Source organism: Schistocerca piceifrons, chromosome 6, assembly GCF_021461385.2.
Source record: "Schistocerca piceifrons isolate TAMUIC-IGC-003096 chromosome 6, iqSchPice1.1, whole genome shotgun sequence".
Lineage (NCBI taxonomy): Eukaryota > Metazoa > Arthropoda > Insecta > Orthoptera > Acrididae > Schistocerca > Schistocerca piceifrons.
Genome location: NC_060143.1, coordinates 36,079,357 through 36,105,160, shown reverse-complemented (window position 1 = coordinate 36,105,160; position 25,804 = coordinate 36,079,357). Strand labels below are relative to the sequence as shown.

Below are 25,804 nucleotides of genomic sequence, written 5' to 3'. Positions count from 1 at the left end.
TGAGAATTAAAGATATCTTTAAGGAAATACATAAATAATGAGCAGCATTTATTCTGATATTTGATGCATTAACTTTGCCAGATTTAACAACTAAGTTCATCACATTGTATATGATTCCCTGTGTACGTAATCAGGTGACATGCTCCAAATGTCTGTATTTTCAGTGTAATGTGCCAGCTGTGGATGTGTATAAACCATTAGAGCTTTTACAAGGTCAGTGGTCAGGCATGCAATACAATAAATGATCACTAAATTAATATTACTTTCTGAAAAAGCTGAAAGGTGGAAAATTCATAGCAGCTATATTCTTACTCAGAATGGCACCTGTACCTGTAGTTATATCCTTAGTGATAAGACATAAAATAAGATCTTGTCATTTCCTCTTCATCGTGAATAAAACTGCATATAACAGCATACTGTTGTTAATCAGTTACGAAGCTTCCACCATCATCGATGGAGCAACACACTACAGGAAAAACGCATGGGTCCTATGCTCTTAGCCATTTTAGCACTGATCCTGTTTGATTGAAAATCGGCGTCTTCCATAAGGAACCAATAAGGTCTTCAGTCTTCTCTTACTGACAGGAAGACAGACAATGGGCAAAGGAATATCTCAGGTTGTTCACTTACTACAAAGGATCATGCACTATTGGGGCACATTCCGATTATCTCCTAAATGTGACTTCTACAGCTCATGTACTCAAGAATGTGCACTGACAAACTAAGTATATAAAGTGATCACAAGCTCTCTATATTCATTATCGTTTTGGAAAACAAAATAATTTTTTTTTAACTTTGCTATGAAAAGTCCAGCTTTTGTAAACACTGCTAAACAGAATTTTTGTATATGGATGGCTTTCCAAAAGTCACAATGCCTTGCAGATGAGCTGCTGTGATTACATGACTATATAATAATACTTTCAAATAGAAATGCAGTCATTAACAGAAAGCTTCTTAATATCACTGGCAATGAAAATTGCATGTAATATTCGCTGCAAGACTTCAGATATCAATATCTGACACTTAACATTTCAGAATGGCGATATTGTTCTCCACGTAACAAAAATTCTCCACTTGCCGCTATTTAATTTATGTCTTATATTAGAAAACCAGTTGCTGATAAGACTGTGTGTGTTGTTAGTCTATAATTCTGGTAGCCTAGTTCCTACAGCAGTGACGACACACGGGGGAAACAATTCTTTGAAACAGTCATAATCTGTTCTATAGGAGGGTGGTAGTTCCCCGGACTGTTTCTTTTACACTTTTTTGTGCGTGACTGTAATCAGACCTGCATTTTTTTCTGTTAACTAGGAGAAGTTATCTGTTCAATGGAACTGATATAACGTATCATAAAAGGTAGAAATAATTTGATTCAAAATTATAGTATCTGACGGAGAAACTGTTAACCAAGAATTATTTTATCTCCGAGTGCTGAAAATGAATCTGAACTAAACCAGAAACATTTTAGAACTTTTTTTGTCGCAGCGGTTTTGCGGCCTCGCGTACGAGATGAAATCGGAGCACATAAAAGTGTAGTCATCCACGCAGGCACAGCACATCGTTCAAAGCAAGATCGAAAGTTCGATCAGATAATTTTGTTCGTCTGCTTGGTCGTCATTCACTTGCTTCTATTATTGTTTAAAAATAAAATAAAATGAACGATTGCCCTCCGGAAGAAGTAAATCTTCAAAATAGCGAATACTTCTAGCTGTTCTGTCGTGATGTAAATGATTAACAAACTGTGGCTGGGAGAGCGCAACGGTGTTACCATAGTCCAGTCTAACGTAAGACTGTAGTGCGACTGTGCATGGCCGAGGGAGGCTGTACCGCTGATTCGTAATAGGTATCCCGTGGTCCGAAGCTGCGGCGCCTCTAGCGGATGGAACTGTGAACTATAGCTGGTCTCGGAGAAGGCGTTAGTTGTCGGGCCGCTAAATGTGTGGAGGGCGTGCTGCTCCACCGGTGACGGGAAAGTTGACATGACTTTCATGTAAATCTGAACGTGAGAATCTACCGCTGTGTCGTGAATGCTGTCTTGCAAACAGATCTCACATAAAGTGCGTTGGATTTGATTAGGTATGTAAACATCTCGTTGTTGAAGAGAAACTGAGTGCGAAGGTAACAGATTTTGTGTCCGGAGACACATGCGAGCAGCGCTCACAGTGCTAAATTGATTTGTATAGCTCCAGCAGTTTCTTCTTTATCTCGTCAGACTAGAGTGTACATCGCAAGAAACGCATCAAACAAATCGTTTTCTTAGTGTGTCCGCTATGATATAACCTTAAATGTACATAAACAAGAAGTCGTACTGTCTGACAGAAATGTGATGTTCTTTGAATGGGCTGTGACTTTTTGTTTGCTGGTGTGATATCCTGCAGGAGGAAGATGTATGCTGCTTTATAAAACGCAAGTAGTAGTAAAGCAAGGATATTCACCGTTCAGAGGAGATATATTCAGGTTGCATGTTTATGATTTCCATTTGATGTACGGTGGTACTTCAGCATGAGTAATTTTACTGACGCTTCTTCGCTGGCATGAGTACAATAAGTTATGAATACTTTTGGGTGAGGTGGAGTTGGCATAATATTTAGCTTCCATTTTTATGTCGAGTTTTCGTTACCCATCTCCTTTCTGGCAGATTTGTACGAAAATTGTAGGTAAGAAGTGTATGTTAAACGGAAGTGTTACGTTTGTACAGTGTTTCGCATCGCGCATTCCACCGTTTGATGTTTTGGCCTTGACTGGCAAATGCTAGCATGCCGGCTTACAACTTCCTTCTTCGTGGGTATCCAAAACTATTTTGGTTTGCAGACAGAGCAAAATAACTTCATTGTAACGCTTCCTGTGCAGTATATGAGCGTAAGAGGCCTCTTTGTTTCGTGCTTTTCTCGAGCGAATCAACGTTGGAATTCTCGGATCTGGTGAGACGAAAACGTTTCAAAACTTAACGTAAACGTAGCATGAGTGTTTAGAGGTACCTCTTGAGGCTAGTGCGGAGCAATGTTTGCTGTTTATTGACACATTCACCGTCCGGTGAGACCGCGATCTCTGCATCACTACCGCACTTAGTCATTTCCGACAAGGCCGTGTGAGGCCGGTTTGTTGCCATTAACGCCTGCTGAATATCTAAACACGGTATATAATGTTCTGCCTTGTCAGAGCTAGGATGCAGAGATAGGCATCTTGTTACTTAGATGCTTAAAGTCTGCTCTGCCATCTCATTAAAATTATCGGGTCTAGTGTAGCAGGGGATACAACCCGTCGGCTTTGGACAATGACGTCACAAGTCGCCAGATAGCAGTTTACCATTTTCGCTTTTGCTGTTATGTTTCAGTTTCGTTTTTTTACTGATTGCTTAATAAAGTGGATCTGTTTATTCTATCTCGTGAGATTTTTTTTAAAAAAAGCCAAAAAACACTTATCAGCCACTGAAGGGAGCTACAACACTAAGAAGAATCGCTTCTCTATTGGCGACTTGTGACGTCAATGTCCAAAGCCGACGGGTTGTATCCCCTGCTGCACTAGACCCGAAGCCGACATCCGGTATCGTCAGATTCAGCTGATCTGATATTTTGGGATCTGAATGTCAGTTAATTTCTGTAAAGGCATTCTCAATGTATTGGAAGAGGGCCCCAAATACGGGTCTAGTGCAGCAGGGGATACAACCCGTCGGCTTTGGACATTGACGTCACAAGTCGCCAATAGAGAAGCGATTCTTCTTAGTGTTGTAGCTCCCTTCAGTGGCTGATAAGTGTTTTTTGGCTTTTTTTAAAAAAATCTCACGAGATAGAATAAACAGATCCACTTTATTAAGCAATCAGTAAAAAAACGAAACTGAAACATAACAGCAAAAGCGAAAATGGTAAACTGCTATCTGGCGACTTGTGACGTCATTGTCCAAAGCCGACGGGTTGTATCCCCTGCTACACTAGACCCGTCGGCTTCGTCCTGTGACGTAATGTTGTGGCGTTATGTCTGTTTGTGCTGGATGGTTATAATTAAAGTGCAGCTACTCAGAGGTCCAGTGGAGGCTGTCATTACCGTATGGCAGCGAAACTGTGTAGATATTCTAATGTCGAACTGATTTATGCTGGAAAAAATTAGTTTTGGCCACCAAATGCAAACCTGGCCCCGTGAATGCAAGAAAGATTTATAGACATGTTTTCATATGTAATGCATTAGGAACAGGACATGGGCAGTAGAGGTCAAACAAGTGAGAAGGGCATAACGTTGCCACTTACGTAATTTGAACACACGACGTCAAGATGCTGTAGTGCGCCAGATTTGCAACAGGTGGCCAAAATTGGAACCAATTTTTTTCCGGCGTAAATCGGTTCAGCTTTAATACATTAGGATATCTACAAAGTTTCGCTGCCATACGATAATTACAGCCACCACGGGACCTTTGTGAGTAGCTGCACCACCTAGTGCTTGCTACGAAACGTGTGGAGAAAATAAAAATGCACTCATTGTATTCACCGATATTGCATTATAACAAGCTGTCCGCTAACAGTCACTTCAGTTAATATTTCAGTAGTCTCAGATAGAGACAGATGTTACAGTAAACTTCACGCTCCACGTGTGTTGCACGGAACTCGCATTCAAGAGTGGGATTCGGATCCCCATTCAGCGATGCTAATTATCTGTGATTTTACTAAATCGATGCATTGAATATCAGGATGATTCGCCTATCTGAGTTTGTCCATCTCTAATTAGTGTCATCGTCAGTTCGTCAAACCCTAATCATTTTTTCCTAAGCACTGTATTAACCCTCTTGACAAACATGCGAAGTTAATGTCTCAGTTAAAGCTGTGAGCTGGATTGCTTTAACAACAAAGTACGTAGTTTAATTCATTGCATTACAAACTACGGTAACTTATATGGTACGTCATCTGCGTAAGTGAAACTGAAAATACTAGAATGAAAATCGGGACTCATTTATGCAATCGTGTCAGTAGTGCCCCTTGCTTATAATTCTGGTCTGCATCATCATTCAATCTTAGCAATATTTCATTGTTGGAACATTCTTTAAAATGACATTAAGATACCACCGACAGACCAGCTGCAATTGGAGAGCTTTAAGAGATCAAATGTGTCACTTCACACACTGTGATTGGCATGCTGTATGTTAATAGGTGCAAACGCGATGTTTGGTACTCGTCAAATTTCAAGCTTTGAAACAAGTGACGATCTGTCAGTAAACACCAGTGAAGAAAAGGCTGCAGGCAGCCACATTTTTCGATTCGTCCAAACTAAGTGGCTGGGTGCAGCTTTATCTTCAGTGATGTTTGCGAAAACAACCGCGTTTTTTTTTTTTAACTGTCATGGATAAAATAAACTCCATGTAGTTTTAACACTGCTATTTCATTGACCATTATCTACGGCATAATATCAGCGAGCGATGGAAAGATTTGCATAATCAACAGAGATCAAAACTGGAATCTTCGTTGTTAAGCATTATTCGTTTTGTCAAATCTTTGGAAATACGGAAGCGTCCGATCCCACCCGTCTGCTTTGACCCATGACGTCACAAATATGGCGGAAACAAAAACAAACACACACACTTTCCACAAGAAGCCTAATGACACTAACGGGACAAGCGCGGGAAATGGGGTGTTTTGGGTGGGGGGCAAACTAAATATAAACAAATTTAGATGCCTTGCGTAGCTACAACGTGTAAGTGAAGACAGCCCTGCATGAATACCCACCCACCTCCCCAGGGGTCGTAACCCCTGCAACCCATAGAAGATAAAGATGCTTCAGTAGCTGACTAATGTTTTTTGTCTTTAAAAAAAAAAATCTCACGGGATAGAACGAACAGATCAGAAAGATAAATATAATAAACTAAAACAGAAATTCGAGGAAACAGATAATTAAAATAAGTAATAAGTGTTTTTAAATTTAAAAAAAATCTCATGAGATAGAACGAACAGATCAGAAAAGTAAATAAAATAAGATAAAACAGAACTGGAGACAGCCACACTCAGACCAAACTCCGCGCCGTCATGACGTCACACACAACACCCTTACGTCACGGGTCAAAGCCGACGCGTGGGATCGGACGCTTCTGTCGACCCAAATCTTTCATGCCTTCATGGGGTAAATGAATGACCCAGAGGACAGAGTTCTAGGGTACAAAGAAACACAGAAGAAAGGAAACCGTACTAAGACTATAGCATACGTTGAAAGTGACCACCATTCATATTTTGGCACTTTGGGGCCCTTGTCAGCAAGTTGCTAAAGGCAGATCGAAGCTGGATTGCTGCAATCTCATCCGAAATGTTCTGCTGCGGTTCTTGACGACTGTGGGGATTGTTGCGATACACCTTATACTTAGGGCTCCCCACACAAAGTAATCGCACACTGACAGATCAGGTGACATGGTAGCCAGCTAGTGCTGCGAGTAGACTGACCTCTGCTAACAACTGTTTGGCGTGAAGACTGTGTATTTGTGCTCCAAGGATTGTCCGGCTGTATGGACAGCTGCTCCGTCCCGTTGGAAGCAACTGTAAGTTTTTTCCTCCTCCCTTAATACCGTTACAGATGGTTTCAAAATAGTCTTTACTCATCCGGGCCGCATTCATTTGGCCCTCCCTGTACTTGTCAGGTTACACATATTGAAACAATACATTCCTTTGGGAGACGGATCAGTGGTGTGTCGTTTTCAGAAATTCACATTATTTCTTAACTACCTTCGCTTCGTAATTCGCGTGATTAGAAATAAGCTAGAGAAATAACTTTTTGAGCAAGCACTCCTAATTACAAAGTGACAGTTTTTGAACTACATGAAATAAAATCGTCATACCTTCCGAACGGTTTGCGTTCGAACATTCGAACTGCGCGGTTGACCGCGGGACATGGTGGGAATTAGTATGGTTTGGTTTAGCGACGAAGCCCACTTTCATGTGGATGGGTTCGTCAATAATCAAAATTGGCGCATTTGGGGGACTGAGAATCCACATTCCGCGATCGAGAAGTGTCTCCACCATCAGTTGGTGACTGTATGGTGCGCAATCTCCAGGAATACTATTCCTTGAAGGCACAGCGACTACCGAACAGCACATAAAGGTTTTCGAAGATGATTTCATCCCCATTATCCAAAAGTGACCCTGATTTCGACAAGATGTAGTTCATGCAAGGTGGAGCTCGATCCCATCAAACAGGAGTGTGTCTGATATCCTGGAGGAGCACTTTGGGGACCACCTTCTGGCTCTGCGGTACCCAGAGGCCACTGGCATGGGCCTCGATTGGCCGCCATATTCTCCGGAAATGAACACACAGGACTCCTTTTTGTGGGGGCTACGTTAAAGACAAGGAGTACAGGAATAACCCCAAAACCTTTGCTGAGATGAAGAAAGCAATTCATAAGGTCATCGACGGCATCGATATTCGTCTCTGCCACACCATCGCCAGTAATGGTAGGCATATCTAACGTGTCATAACCTAAATCCGAATATCCGTAGTGACGTTTACATGTTGAATAAAGTATGTGCACGACGTAGTTTGTAACTACTTTAGTTTTTTTCCTGTTCAGTAACTGTCATTCTGTGCTATCGAGGCACATAGGATACCATCATTTTATTTTATTTTTTTCCACGCACTTGCTGTTCGGTTTCGTAATTATCAATTTTTGACGAGAAACACAGAACTTTCGCTTCAAGGAAGGGATTAATAATTTATGGTAAGGAGAAGTATAGAAAGTAGGACTTCTGAGCAAAATACTTACCTTTGCTGTCAACATTGTTTTCAATATAAAACTCCTACACTTTTACGGATAAGGTTTCCACCCGTGGCAAGTGAAAAGCAAGGGCAAATTAAAGAATTATTATTATTATCAAAGGCACAGTTCTTACTACTAAAGTTAGTCAGTTCACATTCTCACATCAAAACTAAGAGTACCATACTTGAAACTTAAAACATTTAAATGAAAAGTGTTTACCTTACTCGTTAGTGAAGAACAATGGGGGAGGGTTGCAACTTACACTTACAAGTACTTATTCGGTGTAGCGTTCTTTAGAAGTTTCTTCTCATGTAGAACATGCTGATAGAACTCTGAACAACTCTTATCTTACTTTAACGAGAAGTTCATTTTCCTCACGAAGTACGAAGCATGTTGCAACACAAGTGGGATTTACTATTAGAATAACAGGCGGTTAAACAATTTACTTTTAAACCCACTTTTTTATTGCCTTCTCGTGAATTTTACCCATATGGGCTTTGGCTTATGATGATAAGACGATAAACTTATGAAATGAAATTTAAAATTGTACTGTATGATGTGAAAAAGTAAAACTGTAAAAGAAAACAAGAATAGCGACTTGAGGCTGTTCCATCATACTCATAGAGAGGCACGGGACAACCAAAAACGCAGAAACGATCCCGACACAATCAGGACACGTGGCAACCCTATTACGGATGGCTATTCGAAAGGAACAATTAAGAGCAGTGTAGCATCACTAACCGTGTAAACCATGCACCATTTGGTTCCATGTTCAATGATAGAAAGCAGTGTGTTTTGGCTACGGGTTTGCTAAGATAGCAGTTGTAGCCACATCCTCGCTGTTGAAAAAGTATTCAGTTCGTTGTACTGCATGTAGAATACAGGTTTTCTGCCGAAAACAATTGAAGAAGCAGTTCTTGTTCTTTCATAGTCGTTAATATTGATCAATCTATACACTGAGCAAGCAATAAAGGAAACCAACAATAAATTTGCAAAGGAAATTTAACGTTCAGAGAATTAAGTTTGTCACAGAGTTTTTAATTCTGTCTGAGATAGCAAAGATCTTATAAGATCAGTTGAACAGAATGGAGGTCTTGAAAAAAAAAGCTCATGTTTGAATATCAACAAAAGTAATGCAAGGGTAATTGAATGTAATCGAATCAATCGGGTGATGGCAGAGGGAATGGCATTCGGTAGTACATTTGTTGCACACTAACGTGTGAAATTGTGCTTGCGAATTTTGTGAGCCTACAGATGGATAGTAAACTCAAATGCTACAGAAGAATGCTGAAGATTGTGGGTAGCTCGGAAAAATAATGAAGAAATAATTAATCTAATTGTGAAGGGAAAAAGGCGTGGCACAACTTGAATTGAATGAAGAACCTGTTGAAAGATATCCTGGGACATCAAGGAGTAATTGATTTGGTAATGGAGGGAAGAGTGTATGTCTGTGTGTGCAGGCAGTTAAAAATAGTAGCGGGAGATCATGGCTTGACTATAGTAAGCCCGGTGAAATATGTGAAGGTTGCAGTAGTATGAAGAGATGAAGATGCTTGCACATTACTGATTAACGTGGAGAGCTGCATCTAACCGGTTTTCTAATTTGAGACCACAAGTGTCAAGTCAAGGATATTATTATTATTATTATTATTATTATTATTATAATAAATATACAGAATTACCTTTTTTTACTTTCAGTGGCGCTTCCGATGTACATTTTGGCGACCATCTGTATGTGCCCTTTCGTGCAGAGACAAACAGCAAGACGTTTTTGTTGCTTTTATTTTTAAGCACACTATATTTTTTATTCGTTAATCCACTTCCTCGTGGAAATCTGTTTAAAAAGTATCATACTGAATCATTCGCGTAAACATGTTATTGAAAGGATCACACAAAGCTGACTTTTAGACTCCTTTATTAGCATACATTGCACGTCTCCAAAATAACCTGTCCTCTTGCTGGATGTGGCAGTAAACGAATGGAAACGCAAGGAAAATGCTCACCGGTCATTTACTCAGTTGTCTTCAGTTGGTTTGTGTATGTTCATTGCACTCAAACGAAGAGAACGTAGAAATGCTACTCATCTATGGAGAATGTAAATTAGCGGAACAGTAATGACTGATGTGCATTTTCCTTGTTTCAGCTGTGTAAGTGGCGCTTGACACCCAGTTCAGATGATCCTGATTATACTATAAATCTACAGCGCCACTGTCATATTGTTAACAATAATCTTGGCTTTACGCGTAATGTAATGTACATGTGTAGAAGTAATTTCCACTACAGCAACAACGCTTTCTGCTTTCACACATTCTGGTCAACTACAGGGAATATTGGAGCAATTTTCGTAATCATAATTATGCGACAGCACAGCTGAAAGATTGTTTGTTGTATTTTTCAGTGCAATGTCTTGTGAGCGAGAAGGTGCAGCTAGAAATCTTGAGTTCCGTATTCTTCGCATTCGTTCACGAACTTCCCACACTCCGTCTGACGCCATAATTCCCAGAAGCCTTGCTGCTTCTCCATTGTCTCAGGAAAGAGAGAAGTCATGAAACTCGAAAGTACTCTGTAGACAGCAAGAGTGAAACACCCACCTTCCTCTCGCAAAGCAATTTCGTATTGTCCGCGGATCGCTTCTGTACATTAATTCTCATTCTAAATCTTATAGATTCTATTTGCCAATCTTACAGCAGAGTACTGTTATCCAAAGTGGAGGAAATAGTTAACACGGGTGTTTTGTGTATGCAATCTCAAATCACTTGATCGCAGTTTTAGAAGTGACAGTTTCGCATTTCCGTCATAGTGATTTCTGGTAAAATATAAATGACTACAAAATCAAGATTCACGTTTAGAATATTTATGCCCTGTTTGAATATTATACGCTTCTCCTTAAGTAAATATCACAATTTTGACTGAGGTTCAAAAGAAATTTAATACTAGTTGCACAAATATTATCTTACGACGAACGTGGTGAAAACTTTTAAAATAACAAGAATGTGTGTGGATGAGTGGGAAACTGCTGGGAATGAATACCGATATGGCGAAAATATGCTAGAATGAAGAAAAATAACCGGAAGTAATGAAGCAGATGTACGCGGCTCTTGGCAACGGGAAAAGAAGCGAATCACCGACTGAGTGAAACGCGGTAAAACGCCACGGTTACATTTGTCCTAGACTGTGACGAATGCTGAAAATGCATCGCGCTGCCTTATTTCTATTCAGTCTGAAGCGTTAGTTCATTTTGTCCCAATTCTTAGTAGAAGAGTCCAATCCAAGTTTGGGAGGGGGCTGAGTTCGTCTCGCCTTGGCCAATCTCTCCACAAGTGTCTAGAGACTCCAGAGTAAACGATGTTTTCTCAATCTGTTATAAAACCAACCACTACAGCGAGAAAATTTTCGAGTCTGCTAAGTCTGAAAGACATGTTGCAAAGAATATTTTGTAAATTGAAAAGAAACGTGTAGTTCTGGAGGGGGGGGGGGCGCTTCAGCTTCATCATAGACATACACCCCCCCTCCCCCCCTTGAAATCGCATCTGGTCGACGATGCGAAATTTTTACTCGTCCTCCCTCTAACACGTCCGATTTCCAAGTGGATGACAAACTTTTAATCTAGTAAAATCTCTCGCAAGTCTAAAAGTTAAGGAAAACATAAGACGCAATACAATCTGCCGGAAGACTGTCGAAATTACGTCATAATTGTTTTTCATAGTTCATTGAGCATCATCCAGTAATAAGTATACGCAATTCACGACAATGTCCACAAAGATTTCGAGTAAACTGACAGTATCCCATAATCGTAAGCCAATCGTGGAATGTTGGCAGACCGTAGTTGTGCAATTGTACATCTCTCATTATCGTGGGCGGTTATAGCTTTGTTCGGCAATTTAGTGTTTTATTTTCCTGTAAAATAAAGCTTATAAATATACATCGTGGTGACAGTACAGTGTGTTAACGCACGGCGTTCCATCGGGTAAGCCCCTCTGAGAGAGGTGATTTGAGGTATAAACGAAACTTTTAACGGGTCGACAGAAGCGTCCGACCCCATGCGTCGGCTTTGACTCGTGACGTAAGGGTGTTGTCGTGTGTGACGTCATGACGGCGCGGAGTTTGGTTTGAGTGTGGCTGTCTCCAGTTCTGTTTTATCTTATTTTATTTACTTTTCTGATCTGTTCGTTCTATCTCGTGAGATTTTTTTAAATTTTAAAACACTTATTACTTATTTTAATTATCTGTTTCCTCGAATTTCTGTTTTAGTTTATTATATTTATCTTCCTGATCTGTTCGTTCTATCCCGTGAGATTTTTTTTTAAAGACAAAAAACACTAATCAGCTACTGAAGCATCTTTATCTTCTATGGGTTGCAGGGGAGGTGGGTGGGTATTCATGCATGACTGTCATCACTTACACGTTGTAGCTACGCAAGGCATCTAAATTTGTTTATATCTAGTTTGCCCCCCACTCAAAACACCCCATTTCCCGCGCTTGTCCCGTTAGTGTCATTAGGCTTCTTGTGGAAAGTGTGTGTGTTTGTTTTTGTTTCCGCCATATTTGTGACGTCATGGGTCAAAGCAGACGCGTGGGATCGGACGCTTCCGTATTTCCCTTTTAACAGAGGGGAGAGATCCGGAAGAATCCGAGAAGGCAGCTGTAGCAATGCCACGCCATTCAGCATTGAGAATCTCCACTAGTGCTTTATTCTACCGCGGACACTTCGTCGAAACATAATTTTTAACGTTTGTGACTCAGGAACCACACCAATTCCAAGGAATATAGGTTCAACAGAGAAAACAAGAACAAATGTCATTCCATGTTGGGAGCAGAAACAAGCTTGAGTCTACATAGCAATTTAAAATTCTGTGTGGGTGTGAGACAGTTTTCATGCGTCTAAAGCACTTACGGGATCAGTTACTTCGCGCATAAACCTGTACCTGAATGACCGGATAGGAATCTGAATCGTCGTCCTTTCTGTGTGTGTCCGAAGTTTCCGACTGCTGCAGTAATTTTCTTCACCATGAATGACGAATCTTCCGTATCCATGTTTCATTTTGAAGTTCACTGTCACAGGGATGGATTTCACCGCACCTATTACGTTTTCTCTTCCAGTCTTCTCCTCGTCTCACGCTGTTGACTTAATTTTCTGGATCCTGCCCTACATGTTTTACTTTTCGTGAGACGAAGAATCTTTCATTTTCGTACTTAGCGCCAGTGTACTGATCACTGCGCCACCTTACTCGTCTTCAGACCAAGCTGACAGTTTAGTTTTTCATCGAATAACATTTATTTTTAGCAACAGCGTCATCCGTGGAAAGTCGATGATTACAACTAATCATCATCATCATCATCATCATCATCTTGGACAGTTTCCAGCCACTGGCTGGGTCTGTCGGGAACACAAGCCTCTCCATCGTGTTCTGTCTTTCCACCATTCCCCCTCTTCCACCTTCGTCCAGTTCTCTCCTCTTCCCGTCACACATTCCTTCACTCCCTTCACCCATCTATCTCTTGGTCTTCCCCTGGGCCTCTTCCCCTCCAGTTGCAGATCAAACATCCTCTTTGGAATTCTTCCCTCATCCATTCTCTTCATGTGTCCATACCACTGCAGTCTTGATTTTTCTATCCTGTCCTGCACTGGTTCCTCCTTTAGTCTTTCCCTCACATACACATTTCGCAATCTGTCTCGTCTTGTTACACCCAACCTTCTCCTCTGGGACTTCATTTCACTAGCTTGTATTCTACTTTTGTCGCTTTTGTGCATTACCCATGTCTCACTTCCGTATGCCAATATGGGGACAAAGTAGGTTCGGTATATAATTCCCTTGGATTTCTGTGGCACCTCCTTGCTCCAAATAAGCCCCCTAATGCATTTGAAGAACTGCCCTGCTTTTCTGCACCTTTCATTTACTTCCATTGCGTTTCCCCCCTTACTTTCAATCATGCTTCCCAGGTACTTGAAGTTCTCTACCACTTGTAGTTTTTCCCCTCCACAAGTTATATCCACATTTGGCCTATTCTTCTTCCTTGTTGTGACAATTATTTCACTTTTCTTTGCAGAGAAATGCATTCCATATTGTGCTGCCGTTGCCTCCCATACATCTAACTGCTCTTGCACCTCCTTCTCGCAATTTCCCCATAACATCAGGTCATCGGCAAAAAGCACTGCTTTCATTTTATGATCTCCAATTGCATCTGACACTTGCTGTAGGATTCGATGATTACAACTAATACCTCCCCGAAAATAAAAAAAATACTACTTTCCTATATGAGTGGCTCCATGATCTTATACTCAGTAAGGCAGAGCTCTCTGGTCACTCGCTAGACTTTGCCTAATGCTATCTTGTTGGAACCAACTTAGTTTCGATAAGTTATCTATTGCGATAGCCATGTCTGGACACAGTGGCTGCTACGTTAGCCTAGAACCAGGAGAGCAAATGATTTGCCGTTAACTCCGAATCTTACTGTCTGAAGGAGTATGGAAATTGTAATTGAAGACACGCCGTTTCTGATGCTTAACTAAATATCAGCCTCGCTATTAAGCCTTGTGTACTTAAGCGTTTGTTGTTGTTGTGGTCTTCAGTCCTGAGACTGGTTTGATGCAGCTCTCCATGCTACTCTATCCTGTGCAAGCTTTTTCATCTCCCAGTACCTACTGCAGCCTACATCCTTCTGAATCTGCTTAGTGTATTCATCTCTTGGTCTCCCTCTACGATTTTTACACTCCACGCTGCCCTCCAATACTAAATTGGTGGTCCCTTGATGCCTCAGAACATGTCCTACCCGGTTGGTCAAGTTGTGCCACAAACTTCTCTTCTCCCCAATCCCATTCAATACTTCCTCATTGGTTATGTGATCTACCCATCTAATCTTCAGCATTCTTCTGTAGCACCACATTTCGAAAGCTTCTATTCTCTTCTTGTCCAAACTATTTATCGTCCATGTTTCACTTCCATACATGGCTACACTCCATACAAATACTTTCAGAAATGACTTCCTGACACTTAAATCAATACTGGATGTTAACAAATTTCTCTTCCTCAGAAACGCTTTCCTTGCCATTGCCAGCCTACATTTTATATCCTCTCTACTTCGACCATCATCAGTTATTTTGCTCCCCAAATAGCAAAACTCCTTTACTACTTTAAGTGCCTCATTTCCTAATCTAATTCCTGCAGCATCACCCGGTTTAATTGACTACATTCCATTATCTGCGTTTTGCTTTTGTTGATGTTCATCTTATATCCTCCTTTCAAGACACTGTCGATTCCGTTCAACTGCTCTTCCAAGTCCTTTGCTGTCTCTGACAGAATTACAATGTCATCGGCGAACCTCAAAGTTTTTATTTCTTCTCCATGGATTTTAATACCTAATCCGAATTTTTCTTTTGTTTCCTTTACTGCTTGCTCAATATACAGATTGAACAACATCGGGGAGAGGCTACAACCCTGTCTTACTCCCTTCCCAACCACTGCTTCCCTTTCATGTCCCTCGACTCTTATAACTGCCATCTGGTTACTTTATTAAGCGTTACGTATTCGAAACCACTGCCAATACCACTAGTACAGGCTTGTTCCACAGATCTGTTCTCATCGTTTTTAGAAGTGAGCAAGTGATCTGCTCTAAATGACTTTTCCTGCTGTCATTCCCGTTTTGGACATTTATTTCTGCTATGTACGAAGGCGTACATATTCTTTAATTGCTCGGAAAATATGATACGTAACTGACACTTCCAGATTTTCTCACTCAAGAGTGCTTAAGATTTATTAGAGGCTAATGCCGAAACATTGAGGTCGTACGGCCCTTATAAATGCAAAGCGGCAAACGTACTAGGCAGCAGTGTAAGGCACCTAGGTTATCGAACGAAACTAGTTTAAGAAGTGTGCTAAACAAGGAAGAAACGATATTGTTCTTCGACAGCTTCCTCATGTGATTAACATCGCCTCCCACAGAAACAAACTTTTGCACTATAAAATGCCATGAGCCATTGGGTGCTGAATTAGTCGGATAAGCCAGCGGTGTCACTAATAATTTAAGTGATTGGATTTTCGTCATTGTTACTACTGTTATGTACGCCTAATGTTCTAGTGAAAGAACGCTTTCTTGTGTGTCAGGGCAATTTTTAATATTTTAGACGCCGAAACGCACCTCTTCAGCCATAGAACTTGCCTGCCCCCCCAGCCATAAAATAACAAGTTTCGATTTTTGAGAACTTTTTATAAAACCTACCATGAGAGATCGTCTTTTTGTGAGATACTGTTCTGAAATTAAGCTTTTTAAAATCCATGGATAAGAAATAAAAACTTTGAAGTTTGCCGACGACATTGTAATTGTCAGAGACAGCAAAGGACCTGGAAGAGCAGTTGAACGGTATGGACAGTGTCTTGAAAGGAGGATTTAAGATGAACATCAACAAAAGCAAAACGAGGGTAATAGAATATAGTCGAATTAAGTCGGATGATGCTGAGGGAATTAGATTAGGAACTGAGACACTTAAAGTAGTAAAGGAGTTTCGCTGTTTGGGGAGCAAAATAACTGATGATGGTCGAAGTAGAGAGGATATAAAATGTAGACTGAAAATGGCAAGGAAAGCGTTTCTGAAGAAGAGAAATTTGTTAACATCAAGTATAGATTTAAGTGTCAGGAAGTCTTTTCTAAAAGTATTTGTATGGAGTGTAGCCATGTATGGAAGTGAAACATGGACAATAAATAGTTTAGACACAGAGAGAATAGGAGCTTTTGAAATGTAGTGCTACAGAAGAATGCTTGAGATTAGATGGGTAGATGAAGTAAGTAATGACGAGGTACTGAATAGAATTGGGGAGAAGAAAAGCATTTCTGGAGCAACTTGACTAAAAGAAGGGATTGGTTGGTAGGACACATTCTAAAGCATCAAGGGATCATCAGTTTAGTATTGGAGGGAAGCGCGGAGGGCAAAAATCGTAGAGGGAGACCAAGGCATGAATACACTAAACAGATTCAGACGGATGTAGGTTGCAGTAGTTACTACGAGATGAAGCTTGCACAGGATACAGCAACATGGAGAGCTGCATCAAACTAGGCTCTGGCCTGAAGACCAGAACAACAACATATCTATTTCTTATTTTGGTTGAATTTCATTTACTTATAAACCAGTCTTTCATTTAAATTTTCATCTCCATTATTTTGTCCTTAGTGCAATATATACTTAGGTTATGTTTTAAATGTTTTTATGACGATTACCGTGCAAAAAGTTGCACATCTGGTAACAGAAACAAACTTTTCACACCATTGTGCAAATATAGATTATTTCGTGTTTTGTTTTGTAACTGATGGAATTGAGTTTTAAAACAATTGAATATTTTAACAGACAAATATACTTAAATTCATATTGACAAAAATTCCGATTGAAATAACAATCACATAAACAAAAACGAAACAAATGAAAATGTTCATACGGTGATGATTTGACAAAGGAACAGAAATAAAAAATTACAGTTAAACCAATTAACGGAATAAAAATAATGATCGAAGTAATTTCGATAACAATTTAAAAATAAAAAGTAAAGTTGTGCACTGAACAGATTCGAACCCTCAACCTCGTGCTTGCGAAGCTGTTATTCTATCCATTATACTACATTCAAATCAACTTTGTTAGCGCTATCAAACTAAATTTCGATTTTTTTCGTCAATTACTTGCAAATGTGGGTCCACAAGGGTAACCTACATGACCGTATAGATGGTTTCAAAAAGTCGATCGCACCGCTGGGGCCTTTTCTTGTTAGTAACGTACCGAAGATGTACAGAGTTCACGGGGATATTTTAGAGAATGGTGTGATATAAGTTGCTATTGGTACTGGGACAGCATTGTGACGACCTGCTGTTTGCACCATGCGAGGAGGGCCACGTAACAGAGCGGATGCGATAGGAAATTGCACTTTCATGATTCGGAGAAACATTTAAGGTCGTGGAATGGACACCAAACCCTACCAGGACAGGCCTCTTAATTCACAAATTCAACGTATAATCGTCTTGTTTTATGTGCGTGTGCGTGTGTGTGTGAGGGGGGGAGAGGGGGGGGGGGAGAGAGAGAGAGAGAGAGAGAGAAATTCTCTCCACTCTGCCCCCTCCCTTATCTGGCTTCCTTGGTTTACTCAACAGCGACTCACAGGCGTTTACTTTTCCTGTATCTTGAAGCACATGTATACGAAATATTCCATAGAATTCGGTTAATGTGATGCATATACACTCCTGGAAATTGAATTAAGAACACCGTGAATTCATTGTCCCAGGAAGGGGAAACTTTATTGACACATTCCTGGGGTCAGATACATCACATGATCACACTGACAGAACCACAGGCACATAGACACAGGCAACAGAGCATGCACAATGTCGGCACTAGTACAGTGTATATCCACCTTTCGCAGCAATCCAGGCTGCTATTCTCCCATGGAGACGATCGTAGAGATGCTGGATGTAGTCCTGTGGAACGGCTTGCCATGCCATTTCCACCTGGCGCCTCAGTTGGACCAGCGTTCGTGCTGGACGTGCAGACCGCGTGAGACGACGCTTCATCCAGTCCCAAACATGCTCAATGGGGGACAGATCCGGAGATCTTGCTGGCCAGGGTAGTTGACTTACACCTTCTAGAGCACGTTGGGTGGCACGGGATACATGCGGACGTGCATTGTCCTGTTGGAACAGCAAGTTCCCTTGCCGGTCTAGGAATGGTAGAACGATGGGTTCGATGACGGTTTGGATGTACCGTGCACTATTCAGTGTCCCCTCGACGATCACCAGTGGTGTACGGCCAGTGTAGGAGATCGCTCCCCACACCATGATGCCGGGTGTTGGCCCTGTGTGCCTCGGTCGTATGCAGTCCTGATTGTGGCGCTCACCTGCACGGCGCCAAACACGCATACGACCATCATTGGCACCAAGGCAGAAGCGACTCTCTTCGCTGAAGACGACACGTCTCCATTCGTCCCTCCATTCACGCCTGTCGCGACACCACTGGAGGCGGGCTGCACGATGTTGGGGCGTGAGCGGAAGACGGCCTAACGGTGTGCGGGACCGTAGCCCAGCTTCATGGAGACGGTTGCGAATGGTCCTCGCCGATACCCCAGGAGCAACAGTGTCCCTAATTTGCTGGGAAGTGGCGGTGCGGTCCCCTACGGCACTGCGTAGGATCCTACGGTCTTGGCGTGCATCCGTGCGTCGCTGCGGTCCGGTCCCAGGTCGACGGGCACGTGCACCTTCCGCCGACCACTGGCGACAACATCGATGTACTGTGGAGACCTCACGCCCCACGTGTTGAGCAATTCGGCGGTACGTCCATCCGGCCTCCCGCATGCCCACTATATGCCCTCGCTCAAAGTCCGTCAACTGCACATACGGTTCACGTCCACGCTGTCGCGGCATGCTACCAGTGTTAAAGACTGCGATGGAGCTCCGTATGCCACGGCAAACTGGCTGACACTGACGGCGGCGGTGCACAAATGCTGCGCAGCTAGCGCCATTCGACGGCCAACACCGCGGTTCCTGGTGTGTCCGCTGTGCCGTGCGTGTGATCATTGCTTGTACAGCCCTCTCGCAGTGTCCGGAGCAAGTATGGTGGGTCTGACACACCGGTGTCAATGTGTTCTTTTTTCCATTTTCAGGAGTGTAGATCTTCGTGAACTCATAGCACCACCACCACAGCTACTACTACTACTACACCATGCAAGCCGTTTGCAAATGTTCACGATGGGTTGCTATTAGGAAGGGAAGTTGGGATTTTCCTTCGGTCATCCTAATTTAGTTCTTTCGTCATACCCCTATCGCGTCCCAAGCTATTGCTGACACGGTTCCTTGGAAATGGCCACGGCCGATTATCTTGCTTCAGGGCTGCCGAGACAATTTTCGCGTATATGTAATGAACGCATCGACGCACAATTAAAATGTAATAAAAGTCACAATCCAGAAACGAGGACATATAAATTAAGAACCATTCAATTCTTTCTTCATATCACTTTTTAATCCTCCCCCCCCCCACCCCCCATTACCCAAGAAAATACAGTAAAAAATCTGTTGAAACGATACATAAAATCAAAAGCATAAAACTTCTATTCTTCACTACATGTACCCACACGACTATAGAACTTTGGTGACTGATAATTGTGAGAAGCGCTTCATGCATGCGACAATCTGAAAATCAGTGAAATTGATGAGAAATGAAATAGATTAGAGGTGTCGCTTGTTGATGAAGGCTATCGCGGATACCACGTATCAATGGTTTGTTTCGTATAAACATAGCAGCAATATAAGTACGGTAAAAACACCTTTGGCCATTTGCCTTTTTATTCGTCTCGATAGGTACTGTTCTGTCGCTGACTTCAAGTCGGCAAGCTGTCGGTGCATATGATGCCGCCCACTTGGGTTAATATAGTTACAAACAGCAAACGCCTTTCATCATAATTACTCTGCGGATCGCAGGAAGTGAAGACTTGTTATGATTTCATAAAGTCGTTTCGTAAAATATCGAATAAGTAATAAACTGTATAGCTCAGTGGTTCCCAAACTCTGCCTAGCTTCAGCCGGCGCACCGTTAAAATGTGCTAATATTGTACACATGACAGCAAGGCATTTCAAGAAATTGTGTAAGGATGTGGGAGCCGATTACACGTCTTGTAAATTCAATTACAGTTAGAAATGTGCCCTTTTCTTTCACAAGGGGAAGTCTATTATGTCAGACAGCCTGTGGAAACAGATTTTTTCGCTAAACTAGCATACTTACGGCGATATCTTTCAAAAGTTTTATTCGTTGATTCTCTTCCTGCAGGGACACAATGTGTACATTTTAAAATAAAAAGAATATTTCAGCTTTCAGCAATAGATCACTACTTTTTGCAGAAGATGGTACCGTTTATTTTCTTTCCTTCTTGTACCAATTTGTAATCTCGAATGAAACTTATTTGTCTTGGCTGTATAAAAAACTTGTTTTTTAACATCTGTGACAGCTCATCAAATGGTTCGCAAAAAGTACTTTAAGGCACATGTAAACGACGATTCCGCATAGATTAAAGACACATTTAGCGCCAAAATTCCATCTGAATTAACTCTAAACCACCAAAGGAAAGGAAATGTTACATTGCTACTAAAGCATCGTGTATTGTGCTACTCAGATTTAATCAAAGTATTATTATTATTTTCGATTATTCCCATTTAAAGAGAGGGTTTGAACTTGAATTCCTTTATGATGATTGTTTTTTTCTAAGCCCAAATATTCATGTGTTCACTGTATTGTTTCTAAAGCTCCACTGTCCATTTGCATCCTGATCTCTTCTGTGTTGTGGTGTCAAATTTATGTTTTTTGATGATGTTCCTGAATTCCGTTTCTATTTTCTGCATCGTTTACTGTTATCTGCCTGAGTTGATGACTTTAAGAATTATTATTATTATTATTATTATTATTATTATTATTATTATTATTATTATTATTATTAATTTCGTGACTAGGGCAGTACAATAGTTACTTACAAATTTAAAATAAGAATTGCGTTCAAAGTGATAACTTATAGGTTATGCTTTAGTTAATTACTATTATTAGATCTACAATGGTATGTTACATAAGCAACTAAGTACAAAATGTCCTGCTTTACACCCTACTGCAGTTGTAAATTTACGAGGGTTTAGCAGTCTAGGGTTAACGTCTTTACAATAAGTATCTCTTAATGAATTGTCTTCCGATAGTGTATCGCAGACAAAATTCTTCAGCATGGAACTTAATGATTTATTGATGTCACTGGTAAAGCACAATGAATGCTAAATAGAGTTTGTTTCCGAGATTTTAGATTCATGAATTTAAAACATGCGTTTCATTTATATTTTTGAACTAATCTACTGTCATCAGGTGCGCTCTTAAATAGCATTCGATCGACCAGCGTTTGGAGCTGGATAAATTCTGACATGTTAAGGTCTTCGGGAACCAAAAAAAGTGTTGGAATCACTGATGTAGCTTACAGAATCGATAGTAGCATTTTAGATGTAGCCCGTAAATCCAGCGAGTTTCTTCTAAATATTTTAACCCTAGACTACTAAACCCTCGTAAAGTTACAATTGCAGCAAGGTATAAAGCAGGTCATTGTGTACTCAGTTTCGTATACTATGTGATCAAAAGTATCCGGACACCATACTGAAAATAATTCAAAAGTTCGTGGCGCCCTCCATCGGTAATGCGGGAATTCAATATGGTGTTGGCCCATCCTTAGCCTTCATGAAAGCTTCCACTCTCGCAGGTATACGTTCTATCAGGTGCTGTAAGGTTTCTTGGGGTATGGCAGCCCATTCTTCACGGAGTGCTGCACTAAGGAGAGGTATCGATGTCGGTCGGTGAGGCCTGGCACGAAGTCGACGTTCGAAAACATCCCACAGGTGTTCTGTAGGACTCAGGTCAGGACTCGGTTCAGGTCAGTCCATTACAGGGATGTTATTGTCGAGTAACCACTGTGCCACAGGCCGTGCATTATGAAGAGGTGCTCGATCGTGTTGAAAGATGCCGTCGCCATCCCCGAATTGCTCTTCAACAGTGGGAAGCAAGAAGGTGCTTAAAACATTAATGTAGGCCTGTGCTGTGATAGTGCCACGCAAAACAACAAGGGGTGCAAGGCCCCCTCCATAAAATACACGTCCACATCATAACACCACCGCCTCCGAATTTTACTTTTGGTACTACTCACGCTGGCAGATGACATTCACCGGGCATTCGCCATACCCAAACCCTGCCGTCGGATCTCCACATCGTGTACCGTGATTCGTCACTCCACTCAACGTTTTACCACTGTTCAATCGTCCTTACACCAAGTGAGGCCTTGTTTGGCATTTACCGGCGTGATGTGTGGCTTATGAGCAGCCGCTGGACCATGAAATCCAAGTTTTCTCACCTCGCGCCTAACTGTCGTAGTACTTGCAGTGAATCCTGATGCAGTTTGGAAGTCCTGTGTCATGGTCTGGATAGACTTCTGCATGTTACACATTATGACCCTCTTCAACTGTCTTCGGTCTCTGACAGTCAGCAGACGAAGTCGGCCTGTGCGCTTTTGTGCTGTACGTGTACCTTCACGTTTTCACTTCACTATCACATCGGAAACAGTGGACCCAGGGATGTTTATGAGTGTGGAAATCTCGCATGCAGACTTATGACACAAGTGACACCCAGTCACCTGACCACATTCGAAGTCCGTGAGTTCCGCGGAGCGCCAAATTCTGCCCTCTCACGATGTCTTACGAATACTTAGGACGCTGATATGGAGTACCTGGTAGTAGGTGGCAGCACAATGCACCTAATATGAAAAACGCATGTTTTTCGGGGCGTCCGGATACTTTTGATCACTGTGTATGTAACATACCATTGGAGGTCTAATAATTGCAATGTTCATTAACATAGTATACGTGGACGTAGATTTTTCGGGTGTTGTGACGCACAGTTCTGTGGATAGAAATTTTGTCCGCCTTGTGCTCAACATATTTTAGCTTTCCAAAGCTTATGTTAATAATTAGAGTAAATTAGCGGACTAGATGTCGAGAGACAAGGGCTAATTCTACCCCATGCCGTTGTCAAATATCACCAGTGAAGTGACTGCTTTACAATAAGACAGAAGCCCTATTAACATAGATGTTCTACAGAGCCCAGTCACATTGTGACCACTGCCTACGTTGGACGTCAGTGTGCAATAACCAGACACACACGGCAGGTGGAAGCACAACAGTGGAAGGTATATACGAGGGCAGTTCAATAAGTAATGCAACACATTTTTTTTCTGAAACAGGGGTTGTTTTATTCAGCATTGAAATACACCAGGTTATTCCCCAATCTTTTAGCTACACAACACTATTTTTCAACGTAATCTCCATTCAATGCTACGGCCTTACGCCACCTTGAAATGAGGGCCTGTATGCCTGCACGGTACCATTCCACTGGTCGATGTCGGAGCCAACGTCGTACTGCATCAATAACTTCTTCATCCGCGTAGTGCCTCCCACGGATTGCGTCCTTCATTGGGCCAAACATATGGAAATCCGACGGTGCGAGATCGGGGCTGTAGGGTGCATGAGGAAGAACAGTCCACTGAAGTTTTGTGAGCTCCTCTCGGGTGCGAAGACTTGTGTGAGGTCTTGCGTTGTCATGAAGAAGGAGAAGTTCGTTCAGATTTTTGTGCCTACGAAGACGCTGAAGTCGTTTCTTCAATTTCTGAAGAGTAACACAATACACTTCAGAGTTGATCGTTTGACCATGGGGAAGGACATCGAACAGAATAACCCCTTCAGCGTCCCAGAAGACTGTAACCATGACTTTACCGGCTGAGGGTATGGCTTTAAACTTTTTCTTGGTAGGGGAGTGGGTGTGGCGCCACTCCATTGATTGCCGTTTTGTTTCAAGTTCGAAGTGATGAACCCATGTTTCATCGCCTGTAACAATCTTTGACAAGAAATTGTCACCCTCAGCCACATGACGAGCAAGCAATTCCGCACAGATGGTTCTCCTTTGCTCTTTATGGTGTTCGGTAAGACAACGAGGGACCCAGCGGGAACAAACCTTTGAATATCTCAACTGGTGAACAATTGTGACAGCACTACCAACAGAGATGTCAAGTTGAGCACTGAGTTGTTTGATGGTGATCCGTCGATCATCTCGAACGAGTGTGTTCGCACGCTCCGCCATTGCAGGAGTCACAGCTGTGCACGGCCGGCCCGCACGCGGGAGATCAGACAGTCTTGCTTGACCTTGCGGCGATGATGACACACGCTTTGCCCAACGACTCACCGTGCTTTTGTCCACTGCCAGATCACCGTAGACATTCTGCAAGCGCCTATGGATATCTGAGATGCCCTGGTTTTCCGCCAAAAGAAACTCGTTCACTGCCCGTTGTTTGCAACGCACATCCGTTACAGACGCCATTTTAACAGCTCCGTACAGCGCTGCCACCTGTCGGAAGTCAATGAAACTATACGAGACGAAGCGGGAATGTTTGAAAATATTCCACAAGAAATTTCCGGTTTTTTCAACCAAAATTGGCCGAGAAAAAAAATGTGTTGCATTACTTATTGAACTGCCCTCGTAAAACGAAAAACAGTACAGTCGCTGTCGTAACTCGGAAACGAAGCGATTTATATGACTGCCAAAAAAAAAAGTTTCAGATCATTGGCTTTTGGATCAAGGGGGGGAGCACTCCCGAAACGGCTTAATTTGTAAACTGTTTGTGTGCTACCTTGGATAAAGTATATCGCGCATGGCAAAATGCGCTACCCAGAACCGACGCTGAGGAACTGTGGTGCACCACGGGCCATGGATGACAGGGGTCAATAACGGTTGCGGAGACGTGTGCGGGAGAGTAGACATGCAAATGTTGACCAATTGACCGCCCAGATGAATCAAGGGGCTACCAACAGTGTCTCATCAACGACTGTTCGGCTATAAGTTGCTGCGTATTAACGGCCGCAACAGATGCCTGCTTCATACACCCATGCTGAGTGCTGTTCATTGGCGACAAAGGCTGGAATTTTCCAGCCAGTAACGCAGCTGGACGGCTACTGATTGGAGACAAGTGGCGTATTCAAATGAATCGCGTTTTGTGCCCCACCAGACATATGACCGTTGGCGTGTACAGCGGAGAACGTCTGAAAGAAAGAAACCTGGAAGGCTGGCGAATGTTTTCGTGGACTTTTAGTGAATGCACTTGTCAATCTGGTAGCCACAAGGGATCAACACAAGTATGGATCTGTCCATGGGGACCATGTCAACCCCTGCATGCAGTTTGCTTTTCCTCGGAACACTGGCATCTATCAACAGGACAAAGCAACGTGCCTGCCACGTAGCTTTCAGTGCACGTGCGTGGTACGAACAACACCAAGATGAGTTTACCATACTCCTTGGTCACGAAACTCGCCGTATTTAAACCCAATCGAGACTCTGTGGGACGGAATCTGTTCACGCCATGGATCTTCAACAGACGAACCTAGCGCAGCTGACCGCGTCACTAGAGTCATCATTGTTCCACATCCCTGCGGTACCTTCCAGTAGCTCACTGACTCTTCCTGCAGATCCTCCAGCAGTCCACAATGCAGAAGGTGCTTATT

The 25,804-nt window shown here is 42.2% G+C and overlaps 1 protein-coding gene across 3 annotated transcripts in view; it reads left to right on the top strand.

The window, feature by feature from the left end:
• Positions 1-25,804, top strand: part of LOC124802977 (anoctamin-1-like) — a 265,666-nt gene that overhangs the window by 104,480 nt on the left and 135,382 nt on the right. Inside the window, exon 1 of one of the 3 annotated variants that reach the window (XM_047264077.1) lies at positions 1,922-2,076. The exons of the other annotated variants lie outside the window; for them this stretch is intronic. The gene's annotated coding sequence lies outside the window, so the exon portion shown is untranslated. Of the gene's footprint in view, positions 1-1,921; positions 2,077-25,804 lie in introns of those variants that run through there. 3 annotated transcript variants of the gene reach the window in all.